The sequence below is a fragment of the Sciurus carolinensis genome, chromosome 13, assembly GCF_902686445.1.
Source record: "Sciurus carolinensis chromosome 13, mSciCar1.2, whole genome shotgun sequence".
Lineage (NCBI taxonomy): Eukaryota > Metazoa > Chordata > Mammalia > Rodentia > Sciuridae > Sciurus > Sciurus carolinensis.
Window position 1 is genome coordinate 49,856,049 of NC_062225.1, and position 15,835 is coordinate 49,871,883.

A 15,835-nucleotide genomic window follows, 5' to 3' on the forward strand; every position below is an offset into this window, starting at 1 on the left:
CTTCTTCCAAATCAGAGATTTATAGCAGGGCAGGAGTAAGAACCTGGTCCTCCTGATCCCCATGTGAATTTTCCAGTAGGAAATGTGAAACCTCTTCCTTGGACTCTACAGTTGTTAGATTAGGAGTCTCAGTTTCCGTGCTCAGGGATTTTGAGCTTATAATGAATGCAGTATGTGCATTAAAAAAAAAGTTCTAAAGAGTTGAGTTTCTTTACAGGTCAAACCTGCTTTGTTAAGTTTTTCCTTTCTGTCAAACAAGTTTCAAATTTACAAATGAATTCCTTTTTGATTACACAGAAGTGCTTCCATGCTATCTCATTAAAGATGAATATTTCTCCCTTTAAATTTTAAATGTAACTGGAAGATGAGCTGCCAAAAACCTGAAATGTTGTTACAGAAGCAGATTTCTTTAAATTCAGGGTAAAAAGGAAATCCTATTTTTTTTTAAAAGACTTTTATCCAAGGTATCATTTATAATTAATTTTGTTAAAGTTTTCACTAATGGCAACTAAAATATTTCAATAAGAATGTGTAAAGAGTAGAAGGAAATTGGGGAGGGAGAGGGGGGTAAGCCTGAAAAACTTTCTGCAGATGCTAACAGTATTGGAATGAACTGTAAGTCTAATAAGAGTATAGATGAAACAGTGTTATTTGAAAAGTCACAATTACTTTTGTCTTTGAAGACCATGGTCAATGTAGAAGCTACAATATTTCAATCGCACTTGATTGGAATTGGCAAAGGTATAAAGTAAAAGATTTTAAATAGTTAAGTGTCATTAAAAATATAGAAGAGGGTTTGCTTATGGTGAAACTCTCATCTCTCCTATTTTAAAGATCCAAAAGACTTCACCTTTAAAATCTGGTAGGTTTTAATGCAATGCAAGAACTGTTTCTCTATGCCTACAATGTCTGAAGAGTATTCCAGTTCCTTACAAAAGTCAGTAAATATTAAATCAAAGAGGATCATAAAGTCAATTGCAATTAAATCTGATTTTTTTATGCCCATATGCTTGTGTTCTAGTTTCAGTGAGATACGACCTTCTCGACCTTCTCAACTACATGTTTTCAGCTCCTGAGTATAAGCAGAAGTAAAAACACTTTCTTTTTGTTTTCATTAAAGTAACACCTTTGCTTGATGAGAGAACCTTTCTAGGTGGAAACTTACTTGTTTAATTGGGACTTGTGGTTGATAAAACTGCTTTTCTTTCACTTAAATTATTTAATCCTGAGAATTTATTTTTAAAGCTTCTTTCTCTCACTAGTTTCCATTTCCTAAGGTAGATAGAGCTGTAGTCGACTTTGGGGAAAAAAAAAAACTGGTCTATATTTCAGTGGAGAGTCTGCTGTGGAAATTCTTACCCCAACTATTTGAACAAGTCAAGAGTGTATTTTAGTGCAATCCCATTGCCTAAGGACAAGAAATGACATTCTCAAAAATGATTTTGAAAAATGCTTTTCGAAGAATGGATTGAGTTTTCTCTGTGTACTGTATTTTATAAAAAGGCATATAGCTTCTTGCTGATTCAACCAGAAATAAAAAAAATGATTAGAGCTATTCCTGTAGGAACACATAGACAATAAAGCAAAAGCAAATGGATCTTGCTGATTATATAAACATTTCAATTAAATCTCACTTGTATTTATTGAGTGCTTTCTATTCAATTATTGAATTAGGCTCTTTAACCCTCAATGGTCTGCACTGGGCCTTAGGAATATCAGAACCAAAATAAGGAATTGCAATAGGGGAACCAAGAGAGAAGAAAAAGGAATTTGAGCACCCAAATGGGAACAGGATGAGAACATGAGAAACAATCAAAACAAAAACAAAAAAGTGAGAAGAGAATAGGAAGCCAGGAGTTGGAGGCTGGGGTCTTCTCGCTCTTCTTTCACCATCCATGTGCTCTTGGACTGAGTTGGCTGGGAAGTGTCTTGGACTCTGATAAGAATAATATATAGAGAGACACCTTAAAAATTAACTATGGACAGTAATTATAAAGACAATATTCTCAATTATTATTTGTTAGTTATACTATTTTCTTTACCTTTCAGAAACTTAAAGAACATAAATGCCCAGGCTCATTTCAATAAGCCCTTTGTAAAACCTCATATTTCTGAGGAATCTCCATACCGCTTTCCATAATGGTTGCACCAATTTGCATTCCCACTGTTATACTCAATTATGTATGATGTATCAAAGTGCGTTCCACTGTCATGTATAACTAATAAAAACAAGTTTAAAAAAACACCACATATTTCCAATGGTCAGATAATGATCATACAGCATTATTCCAGAGAAAACTAATTTCCGACAGGATCTGAGCTACAAAAGCACAAGTAAACAGCACTCAGAGCAGGTTTTACTAAATCCAGTTCTGAAATGCGGAAGGACATGTTTCCTAAGCTTTATCTGTACTGTTGATCTATTTCAGGATGTGATGGATATGCTCAAGATTTCAGCAGCTTTGACCTCTGGTGCCTTACGTCTTTGCTTCTGGCTGCCCTTGTTTAATCAAAGCCACAGATTAAGGTGACTTCTATAATGTAGCTGGATGAGGCAGTAAAAGTTAAGAAGCCTATTTATAAGAAAAGGGTAGAAGAGGTAACCCAGTGTGCTCTTTTATAGCCCAAAGCTAGATGGTTTCTTATTGATCCGATATGAAATAAGATGTTTTCCACCTTTGAATTTCTTCAGAGTTTTATGCATTGAAACAATGTGGATCCAGAAAATATATATATATATATATATATATATATATTTTTTTTTTTTGTAAAAAATATGTAAGGACCTGAAAAAGAAAACTGATAAATAACAGAGCATACTCAAGAGATTTCAGTTTATGTCATCTTATGAACAAAAACAAGCCTTTTTTCAAAGGCAACATAAAGTCAAAGTATTCAGGCAAGCCGATTGTTATGGTTTGGATGTGAGGTGTCCCCCAAAAGCTCACGTGTGAGACAATGCAAGAAGGTTTGGAGAAGAAATGATTGTGCCATGGTCTTAACCTAATCAGTGAATTAATCCCTGATGGGATTAACAGAGTGGTGACCGGAGGCTGGCGAAAGCTGGTTCATTGGAAGGGCTTGACTATGGGGTATATATTTTGTATCTGGAGAGTGGAGTCTCTCTCTCTGCTTCCTGATCATGACCTGAGTCACTTACTTCCCTCTGCTGCTTTTCTCCGCCATGATATTCTGCCTCACTCTGAGCCTGGAAGAATGGAGGCTGCTGTCTATGAACTAAGACCTCTGAAACTGTGAGCCCTCAAATAAACCTCTTCTCCACAATTGTGCTGGTCGGGTTCTTTTAGTCACAGCAGCGAAAAAACTGACTAAAATACAGGCGATTTCCAAGAACCAAAGACAGACACTTGTAAGAAAGAGAGGAGGAAATACACCACACTCCTAGATGAAATAAAAGTTAATGTTAGTCTTTGCAATCAATATTATCTTAATCATTTATAGATTTTCTTACCTGAAATTCTAAGGTGAATGCTCAGAATGAATTTCATAAATCCTAGTTCTGGAGAGTTGAGAAGACTAGACAGGGAGGCTAAAATGGGAAAATATTGTCAACAATTAATTCAAACAGACTGTGCTGCAGTTCTGGCCCTGTGTGTCCCCTCATTGTTAACAGTTCCATTGTTTCATGAACCTACAATAATGCAGTAAAGCACACCAGTACCATAGGGTGGATTTGAAAGAAGAATACATAACACTGTGACCGAGAGAACTGATAGTCTTGTGGGAAGACCAGCCTTTCAGTCTACTTTTCCCATGTCATTCCTTCTTTTAATTCAAGTCACTTCATCTATAAAATGGGGATGAAAGCACTACTTTTCTTTATGCCAGAGGAGGATGTTTTTAGGTCAGCAACTTGCATTTCCATAACCTATTTGCTATCTAGATTTGAATAGACCAATTTCATTATGTTAAGATGAAATAAAATATATGAAGAACTTTTTATTTTTGATCATAGAGGAGAGCTCAAGTTTGGGGTCCAAGCTGGAATGAAATTATAGTGATTTTCTGAGTTCACAGTCATCTGGCCTCTGTGGCTATTGCAGGACTATCTTTACTTAGGCACTTATAGAATATGATCCTTTAAGTCACCAATTCCCTGTCATTTAGCAGTCAAGACATGCAGTTTGACATTGTTTTGAAAGCTGACAATTAAAGATTTGTTTATTTGTTTAAATTCCTCAACATGCCTTCAGTTATTTGAGACTTTAGAAAAATCACTGTAAAGAATCATTACACTGATTAGATGTGTGCCCCTTAACTCTAACAGGATGTAGTTAACCTGCTCTTTATCAAATGAATTATGCATAACATGTTCAAACATCTTGTTCAAGCTCAAGTATTAACAAAGAATATCATATATCTTTTCACCTTAACCATTTGATGAAATCCATTTTGGCTATTCCACTTTTTACTGTAGTATTTTCCTTTGATAATTCTGTGTGTCAGTACCACCTCTTTCCTGTAATAATTGGTATTTTTGAATTGAGGCAGGTTTCTTACCCTCATTTCCTTAACAAATGATACATTCTACTTCATTTTACTTTTGGTTCTGGATTTTATTGCCAAGTGACTCAAAGGAATTTTTTAAACAGTGACAAATTCAAAGGAATAACCATCTTTTTTTGATGCATTTAAATAAGGAAATTCACTTTTGAAAGACTTGACCCTTTTACATTTTAAGCTTTCATTTAGAATGTAGGAAGCACAAGATGGTAACCCTTCACCCCACTAAGTAGTCTGGTTCTGGCCATGGAGAGGGGGGCCCTGAAGATCAGCCTAGTTCTCCTAGGCATCCATAGTTTTAGTTATTTATTTATTTTTTTAGAATAAAATGGCTTTATTATCAGCATATATTGACCTCAGATAGATTAATTTTCTCTTTTATTTATCATGCAAAGAAAGGATACATTCTTATAAAGATTTGGGGATATAACACACACACACACACACACACACACACACACACACACCCCACAGGTAAAATCATGCATCTTAAAAAAATAAATACATCATGACTTGTGTTTTTTTTTTCTGATGAATAGGGCTTGGAAAATTTCCACATTAGAACATACATATAGATGTTCTTTTTAAAATAAAAGTATATATTGTATATATTATGTTATAACATTATATTGATACTTGTTTTCATTCAGGTAATATCAGAAATATTTCTTCCTTTTAATGTACCTCAAGGTAGCTACTCACATGTTAAGGGACAATTGTTTCAAATTATTAATTGGCAGTTTTTTATGCATCTTTGTTACGAGGTTGAATACTATTTCAGTATAGATTACTACATGTAGAAATAAAGGGTTAAGGGTGTGAACATTTTCAATTGTGGTAGGTAATGCCATATTCTGAAAAGGATGTCACTAATTTTTATGCTCACCCATGGTTGCATGAGAGTCCCCACTTCCATATATTTTCACTGCTACTGGATTTTATTAATCACTTTAATTTTTGCCCATCCAATAGAATAAACTTTATGTTATTATTTTAAAGCATCTTTTCATGATTACCCATGAGTTTAAGGATCTTTCCCTGATTTCTTCTTGTCTTTTCATATCCTCAGTCCATCTTTTTTATTCAAGTATCAGTTAACTTTTTTGACTTACCAAAATTTTTAAGACAGTTCACATCAGTCTCTCACTTGTTTTTAATTTTTAAAATGGTGTCTTAAATCTCAGAAAGTCAACTGTATCTTTTTCTGGAGCTTTTGTGGATGGCATTAGAAGTCTAGGTGTATGTTTTTCTAACATGATTATGACTAAGTCTGCCATGCTTGCACCATGGATCGATTCAAAAACTAAAATGAACCAAAAAGAATGTACAATATTATGATAATGTGGATATTGTTTATTTCAAAAACAAGCAGTATGTTTGAACCATTAGAAAAAGAAGAGTGTCATCTATTAACACTAACCCTTGCTTCTCAGGGGCACTGTCCTCAGCATCAAGGACAAAGGGAATCTCTTTCCCTGTCTTTTTAAAGTACTCCAACACCTGATTAAAAACCACACTGCATTTTAGTTTGCTTCATATACAAAGTATTAGTTCAACAGCGATTGTTTTTTCTTGGCATTTGCAATTGTTTCTCATTAGTTAGCAGTATAGAAAGGAAAGGTCAGTAGTCCAAATTCATACAAACTTAACTTTGAGATATCTGGCTTTAATTTTTTTTTTTTAACTTTTTTTTTTTATTGTAAACAAATGGGATACATGTTGTTTCTCTATCTGTACATGGCGTAAAGGCATACCATTTGTGTAATCATAAATTTACATAGGGTAATGTTGTTTGATTCATTCTGCCATTTTTTCCCTTCACCCCTCCCCTCCCAACCTTCCCCTCCATCTATACAGTCCTTCCTTCCTCCATTTCTGCCCCCCTCCCTAAACCCAACTCCAACCCCAACACTAACCCTTCCAACCCCCCATTATGTGTCATCATCCACTTATTAGCGATATCATTCTTCCTTTGGTTTTTTGAGATTGGCTTATCTCACTGAGCATGATATTATCCAGTTTCATCCATTTGCCTGCAAATGCCATAATTTTATCATTCTTTATGGCTGAGTAATATTCCATTGTATATATATACCACAGTTTCTTTATCCATTCATCAATTGAAGGACATCTAGGTTGGTTCCACAATCTGGCTATTGTGAACTGAGCAGCTATGAACATTGATGTGGCTGTATCTCTGTAATATGCTGATTTTAAGTCCTTTGGATATAGGCCAAGGAGTGGGATAGCTGGGTCAAATGGTGTTTCCATTCCAAGTTTTCTAAGGAATCTCCACACTGCTTTCCAGAGTGGCTGCACTAATTTGCAGCCCCACCAGCAATGTAAGAGTGTACCTTTCTCCCCACATCCTTGCCAACACCTGTTGTTGCTTGTATTCTTGATAATTGCCATTCTAATTGGAGTGAGATGGAATCTTAGGGTGGTTTTGATTTGCATTTCTCTTATTACTAGAGATGTTGAACATTTTTCCATATGTTTGTTGATTGCTTGTATATCTTCTTCTGTGAAGTGTCTATTCATTTCCTTAGCCCATTTGTCAGTTGGATTATTTACATTCTTGGTGTAGAGTTTTTTTGAGTTCTTTATAGATTCTGGAGATTAGCGCTCTATCTGAAGTATGATTGGCAAAGATTTTCTCCCACTCTGTAGGCTCTTTCTTCGCATTGCTGATAGTTTCCTTTGCTTAGAGAAAGCTTTTTAGTTTGAATCTATCCCAGTTATTGATTCTTGCTTTTATTTCTTGTGCTAAGGGAGTCCTGTTGAGGAAGTCTGGTCCTAAGCCGACATGTTGAAGCTCTGGACCTACTTTTTCTTCTATAAGATGCAAGGTCTCTGGTCTGATTCTGAGATCCTTAATCCATTTTGAGTTTAGTTTCGTGCATGGTGAGAGATATGGGTTTAGTTTCATTCTGTTGCATATGGATTTCCAATTCTCCCAGCACCATTTGTTGAAGAGGCTATCTTTTCTCCATTGCATATTTTTGGCCCCTTTGTCTAGTATGAGAAAATTGTATTTATTTGGGTTTGTGTCCGTGTCCTCTATTCTGTACCATTGATCCACCTTTCTATTTTGGTACCAATACCATGCCGTTTTTGTTACTATTGCTTTGTAGTAGAGTTGAAGATCTGGTATTGCGATACCCCCTGCTTCACTCTTTCTGCCAAGGATTGCTATAGCTATTCTGGGTTTTTTATTCTTCCAGATGAATTTCATAATTGCTTGCTCTATTTCTGTAAGGTACATCATTGGGATTTTCATTGGAATTGCATTGAATCTGTATAGCACTTTTGGTAGTATGGCCATTTTGACAATATTAATTCTTCCTATCCAAGAACATGGGAGATCTTTCCATCTTCTAAGGTTTTCTTGAATTTCTTTCTTTAGTGTTCTGTAGTTCTCATTGTAGAGGTCTTTCACCTCTTTTGTGAGATTGATTCCCAAATACTTTATTTTTTTCGATGCTATTGTGAATGGAGTAGTTTTCCTAATTTCTCTTTCTGAAGATTCATCGCTTATGTATAAAAATGCCTTAGATTTATGTGCATTGATCTTATATCACGCTACTTTACTGAATTCACTTATGAGATCTAAAAGTTTTCTGGTGGAATTTCCTGGTTCCTCTAAGTATACCATCATATCATCAGCAAATAGGGATAGTTTGAGTTCTTCTTTTCCTATTCGTATCCCTTTAATTTCTTTGGTCTGTCTAATTGCTCTGGCTAGAGTTTCAAGGACGATATTGAATAGAAGTGGTGAAAGAGGGCATCCCTGCCTTGTTCCAGTTTTTAGAGGGAATGCTTTCAGTTTTTCACCATTTAGAATGATATTAGCCATGGGCTTAGCGTAGATGGCCTTTACAATGTTAAGGAATGTTCCCACTATCCCTATTTTTTCAAGTGTTTTGAGCATGAAGGGGTGCTGTATTTTATCAAATGCTTTCTCTGCATCTATCGAAATAATCATGTGATTCTTGACTTTAAGTCTATTGATATGGTGAATGACATTTATTGATTTCCTGATGTTGAACCAACCTTGCATCCGTGAGATGAAACCCACTTGATCATGGTGCACTATCTTTTTAATATGTTTTTGTATGCGATTTGCTAAAATTTTGTTGAGAATTTTTGCGTCGATGTTCATTAAGGATATTGGTCTGAAATTTTCTTTCCTCGATGTGTCTCTGTCTGGTTTAGGAATCAGGGTAATATTGGCTTCATAGAATGAGTTTGGGAGAGTTCCCTCCTCTTCTATTTTCTGGAATACTTTGAGAAGTATTGGAATGAGTTCTTCTTTAAAAGTTTTGTAGAACTCGGTTGAGAACCCATCTGGTCCTGGACTTTTCTTTGTTGGAAGGCTTTTGATGACTTCTTCTATTTCATTACTTGAAATTGGTCTATTTAAATTGTGTATGTCCTCCTCGTTCAGTTTAGGCAATTCATATGTCTCTAGAAACCTGTTGATGTCTTCGAAATTTTCTATTTTGTTGGAGTATAGATTTTCAAAATAGCTTCTAATTATGTTTTGTATTTCAGTCGTGTCTGTTGTTCATTCCGAATTTTAGTGATTTGGGTTTTCTCTCATCTTCTCTTTGTTAGTGTGGCTAAAGGTTTATCAATTTTGTTTATTTTTTCGAAGAACCAACTATTTATTTTGTCAATTTTTTGTATTGTTTCTTTTGTTTCAATTTTGTTGATTTCAGCTCTGAGTTCAACTATTTCCTGTCTTCTACTACTTTTGGTGTTGGTCTGTTCTTCTTTTTCTAGGGCTTTGAGCTGTAGTGTTAGGTCATTTATTTTTTGAGTTTTACTTCTTTTATTAAATGCGCTCCATGAAATAAATCTTCCTCTAAGTACCGCTTTCATAGTGTCCCAGAGATTTTGATATGATGTTTCTTTGTTCTCGTTTACCTCTAAGAATTTTTTAATTTCCTTCCTAATATCTTCTGTTATCCATTCATCATATAGTAGCATATTGTTTAATCTCCAGGTGTTGGGTAGTTTGTTTTTTACACTTTCATTAATTTGTAACTTCAATCCATTATGATCTGATAGAATACAAGGTAGTGTCTCTATCTTCTTGTATTTGCTGACATTAGCTTTGTGGCATAATATATGGTCTATTTTAGAGAAGGATCCATGTGCTGCTGAGAAGAAAGTGTATTCGCTCTTGGTTGGATGGTATATTCTATAAATGTCTGTTAAGTCTAAATTATTGATTGTGTTATTGAGATCTATGGTTTCTTTGTTCAATTTTTGTTTGGAAGATCGGTCCAGTGGTGAAAGAGGCGTGTTAAAATCACCTAGTATTATTGTGTTATGGTCTATTTGGTTTCTAAAATTGAGAAGGATTTGTTTAACATACATGGATGAGCCACTGTTTGGGGCATAGATGTTTATGATTGTTATATCTTGCTGATTTATGGTTCCCTTAAGCAGTATGAAATGTCCTTCTTTATCCCTTCTGACTAACATTGGCTTGAAGTCCACATTATCTGAAATGAGGATGGATACTCCAGCTTTTTTGCTGAGCCCATGTGCATGGTATGTTTTTCCCCATCCTTTCACCTTTAGTCTATGGGTATCTCTTTCTATGAGGTGAGTCTCTTGCAGGCAACATATTGTTGGATCTTTCTTTTTAATCCAATCTGCCAGTCTATGTCTTTTGATTGATGAATTCAGGCCATTAACATTCAGGGTTATTATTGAGATATGATTTGTATTCCCAGTCATTTGGTTCATATTTAAAATTTTTGACACATCTTGGTTCCTCCTTTATTTGACAGTTCCTTTAGGATAATTCCTCCCTTTGCTGATATGCTTCTTTGTTTTTTATCTCTTCCTCATGAAATATTTTGCTGAGAATGTTCTGTAATGCTGGCTTTCTTTTTGTAAATTCTTTTAGCTTTTGTTTATCATGGAATGATTTTATTTCATCGTCAAATTTGAAGGTAAGTTTTGCTGGGTATAAGATTCTTGGTTGGCATCCATTTTCTTTCAGAGCTTGAAAAATGTTGTTCCAGGCCCTTCTAGCTTTTAGGGTCTGGATTGAAAAATCTGCTGATATCCGTATTGGCTTCCCCCTGAATGTAATTTGGTTCTTTTCTCTCACAGCCTTTAAAATTCTGTCTTTATTTTGTATGTTGGGTATTTTCATTGTAATGTTCCTTGGTGTGGGTCTGTTGTAATTTTGTGTATTTGGAGTCCTATAAGCCTCTTGGACTGATTTTCCATTTCATTCTTCAGATTTGGGAAATTTTCTGATATTATTTCTTCAAATAGATTGTTCATTCCTTTGGTTTGTTTCTCTAAGCCTTCCTCAATCCCAATAATTCTCAAATTTGTCCTTTTCATGATATCCCATAGTTCTTGGAGATTCTGTTCATGATTTCTCACCATCTTCTCTGTTTGTTCAACTTTGTTTTCGAGGTTAAATATTTTGTCTTCAATATCTGAAGTTCTGTCTTCCAGCTGTTCTATCCTATTGGTTATGCTTTCTATGGAGTTCTTAATTTGGTTTATTGTTTCCTTCATTTCAAGGATTTCTGTTTGTTTTTTTTTCAATATCTCTAACTCTTTATTGAAATGATCTTTTGCTTCCTGAATTTGCTCTGTTAACTGTTGATTGGTGCGATCATTCAATGCCTGCATTTGCTCTTTCATCTCATCGTTTGCTTCCCTAATCATTTTAATTATGTACATTCTGAACTCCCTTTCTGTCATTTCTTCTGCCATGCTGTCGTTGGATTTTATTGATGTAACATCTAGATTTGTTTGGGGCATTTTCTTCCCTTGTTTTCTCATATTGTTCAGGAATCAGTGGGTCATTAAGATATTGCAGATTTCCTCTATCAACTTATAATGTCCCTGAAGATTGCTAGTATATCCCCTCTTATCCTTCAGTAGCCTGAAGTCTTGGAGGAGGTTGATAATGCAGAGCTCCACGAAGAAGCTGCCTCTCTAGGAGTGGTAACCCTCAGGTGGCGTATATTCCCTGCTAGTGGGCAGAGGTGCCTCCACTTGTTGACCAATGGTCATCCAATGGGGAACTAGACTGCGGGCTGAGGCAAGGCCTGTTTGTGCCTGTGTCTCTGGCTTTACCATCCCTGTGGGAAAACCTCCCCCGGCCGGGAAGAGTTACTTGGTGGGGACATCTCGCTGGTCAGTTGCCCTCCTAGAGGGCAATCTACAACCACCACCTGGGCTGGGCTGTCTTCCTCTGCAACGATCCCAGGGGCCCGGACCTACATCCTGGGCCTGGGAGCCTCACCCTTCGCAGGCGAGTCTCCTTAGGCTGCCTCTCCCAGAGAATCTGCCCGCCGCCCTGGAAACTTCGCTCTGCCACTAGGCGTGTCTCTGTGCGGCTCTTCCAGCAAGAAGCCACCTAGCTCCTGGGACCCTGCTCTGCACCAATCGCCTGGCTATGCAGCCCTTCCCCTGAGCCACCACCTGGAGCCCCGTACAATAGCTCCGAGACCCAGAGACCCGCCACACACCTCCTCCTCCGGACAGCCGCCCGGTTTCCGATGCAGTCACTAGGAGTCCAAGCAACTCACTTCAGGTCTCCTCCTCCCACCAACCACCCGTAGCCCTAGGCAGTCACTCCAAGTCCAAGTGACCCGCCCTCTTCCTCCTCCTCCTCGGGGTAGCCCCCGGGTGTTCAGGAGTGGTGGCTCCGAGACCAAGTGACCCACCACGCTCCTCCTCCAGGCAGGCCACCGGTGTTCAGGAGCGGTCGCTTTTAGTCCAATCAACTCACCACTCGCCTCCTCCTCTGGCAACCGCCTGTGGTTCTGATGCAGTCACTCCCAGACTAAGCGTCCCACCGCTCTCCTCCTCCAGGCAGGCCACCAGTGTTCTGGAGCAGCTGCTCCGAGTTCAAACAGCTCGTCACGCAGCTCCTCCTCCGGCAACCGCCCGCGGCTCTGATGTAGTCACTCCCAGGTCAAGCAACACGCCGCGCTCCTCCTCCTCCTCCGGGCAACCTCCCGGCACTCAGGAGCGCTCGCTCTGAGTTCAAACAGTTCACACGCAGCTCCTCCTCTGGCAACCACCTGTGGTTCTGATGCAGTCACTCCCAGACCAAGCGTCCCGCCGCGCTCCTCCTCTTCCTCCGGGCAACCCCCCGGTGTTCAGAAGCGGTTGTTCTGGGTCCAAACAGCTCGCCACGCAGCTCCTCCCCAGGCAGTCGCCCGGAGCCCCAGCGGCTGCTCGAGTCCAAGCGCTATGCTGAGCTGCCTCCTCTACGATGATCCCAGTTGTCCGTGTTTACTGCTCCAGCGGGGGGAGGGGCGTCTCGCCGAGCAACTCCACTTCACAAATTCCCTGCATTCCGGGGCTACCGCCCCATCCGGGACGCCTCCCGAACAGGAGAGACTCACCCGGCAGCTTTGAGTTGGTCCCAAGTCTCTCACTATCTCCTCTTTTGAATCTTGCGTCCTGGTGCAGCGTGAAATGCAGCCGCCCTCTAGTCCGCCATCTTGGCCCGCCCTCTGGCTTTAATTTTTATACCCTGATAAATAGTATTCAATCAGGATACATATGAAGTATTACTTTATTAAGACACTAAAGATTTTTGGATAGGGAGATACACATGAAACTAATGTGGTTAAAAGCAGGCCAAGATCTATGATTCTTCTTGGTCTCATTTAAAAAACTTATCTTTGCTACTGGGTCTCCTGTGGGTGAGCATATTGTCAGTCAATCCTTCTAAAATCTGGGATCCAGGTAGAAACTAAGGAACTCTTGCATTCCCATTGAAAGGTGAGTTCTAAATTGGGTGGAATCCCATAGAAACTATTTGTTTCTTGATGAGGCAGGAGGAAAAGATTTAGGGAAATGTACATCCTCTCCAGGTGTCTCCATAAAGTGAGGAGGAGGTTTTTGAGAAAGCCATTTAATCTCTGAAAAGGCTTGTTACCAACACAGCAACGTGACTATAATGTGACACAGAATACTGTACAGTAAGGCCTTTCAAAATCAAGCAATTGCCACAGTTAGAGTTATTTTAAGACACTGGAGACTTCCTTAGGTTTTCTTAATGCAGCATTATTTTTAAAATGATAGATTATATGTTTAGAATAAGGGCAGGTGGTGAGAAAAATGGGAATGCCAGCTTTAGAGCATAAATTTAGCAGAAAAATTCTCTGAAAGATAAAATGAACTGACATGCTGCTTGGGCTCATTTGCTCCAATTTTCTCTCTGGTTTCCTGTTACTGATGATCTACTAACCCTTAGTAGTGCCTGTGGTTTGCTGATCCTCACCAGTATTCTTATGCAGGGTTCAGTGGCTCATCTCACTTATGTATCTCTCATGCTTAAAACTAGCAATACAAATAAACAAATATCAAACAAGCAATTAGAACCTGAGTTTAAATTCATTTCTCTTGGATGGTGGACAACCTTTGTGTGTATCCATGCTAGTAATCTATGCATCTAGGCCTTAGCATTAATGTCTACTAATAATAAATGGATTCTCAGTTTAATATTTAGTCTGTTATAACTCAGCGTGACTGTTATCAACCCGTTAAGTAACTATGCAAGCCATGCTGAAGACTGGATGTACTTAAATGGAAGTCATAAAAATTAGGTTTTATGAAGCTGGAGTGTTGTCATGGTTGTCTAAGTTTATATGCTTATTAAGTCCTGGACAAGCCACCAATAACCATGTGGCTTTGTCTTTTGAAGTAATAGCAAATTAATAATCTAGAGGAGGAGTGGATAGGGCTGATAATGTACTTTAGTTAATATGTAGTTCATTCCAGCATGTTCTTTGAATTTAAATACTTGGGGGTGGCTGTGATTGAAATTGCATAGCAGCAGGAATGAAAATATTTTCTGTGAAAAATGAGTGGCTGAGAACATTAAACTAGTTTTTATTAGAGAAAATGTGAATTCTCTCACAGAGACCACTGCTGATCACTTTAAGAAAAACCTGAAAAATGGAGCAACTTGTCAAATTTTTATGAGTTGACATTTATGAGTACTTTTGATTTAAAGGTGACAATAAAAAGGCGGTTTAATGCTATGTTAAGAAAAACAGAACCTCTAATTTAACTACACAGGACAATGGTTAGGAAAAAGAAAATGACTAGAAATTATAGAACAAATTATGTTTATTTTCAGACAGCCTCTGAAGAAAAAAATAAGCAAGCTTTGGAATTATTGGGCTAGAAAAACTGAAAACTAGTATGGAAAAATTAAAACGACCAATTGTCTTGTGTTTCTACCTTTAACTTCCACACATGGTATTTTCCCCTTTCAAAATTCTCAGATGCCCTCAAGTTTTTACCATTGTATCAGAATTTATCACACCTCAAATAATTAAATATTATCCTAGCTATTTATAATATTATTGTAGCTGTTTACAAAAGATGTAGTAATTATCATTCAGTATTTTGGAGCATAAAAGGTGAAATATTTCAACCCAGGATCTACTACACAGTCCCAGCTCAGCATGCTTTGACTTAAGATTTTTAACCTTACCATGGTGCTAAAGCAATATGCATTCCATAGAAACTTCACTTTGAATTTTGATCTTTGATCTTTTCCTGGGCAGTACAATATTCTCTTGTTGATGGTGGACAGTGGCAGCTTGCTGCAGCTCTTAGCCAGCCAAGTGACCATGAGGGGGAAACAGATAGACTAATGTCTACTTTGCACTACATCATGAAATTTGGCGTATTAAATGAACTTTCAATTCTCAAACTTTTCAATTTTCTATGAGTTTAACAGGATATAACCCTATAACTTTATTATTTCACCATGTAAAAACAAAAAATGCTTCCAAGGGACTGGTTGGTTAGATCTGCCTGGCGTAAGAGCTGTTCCTCAGAAACTCCCAACTTTTTCTGTGGTAGAAATGACCTCTAGATCAAGGGAGGATCTCAGGGCTATTTATTAATATGGCCAAAGTCTTATATTGTGAAAAAAAAAAAGTGGTTCTGTAAAGGAATGCAGAGGGTTCTGCTTCCTGACTGCTGGATAATGAGGGGGAGGGGCGCAGGTTGGTCCACATATTAGCTTTCTTCCTTCCCTTCTTTGAAAGGAAAAGAATAATCTTGAATTCCCCTGTAATGACAGTATCAAGAACAATTAAAATTAGGAACAACCTGATCTTCCCTCAAATGCGTACATGTTCCTGTCTTTTGATGTCGTAGTTGTAGCCTTTTATTCTTAATTATGTTTTTATATGTCTAGTTGTCAGAAGTTTAATAGTAAGTAAAGGATCTTTATTTTCTGTTAGAAATCTGATAGTTACCTCGAAGAAATAAAATATGTGGCTATAAATGA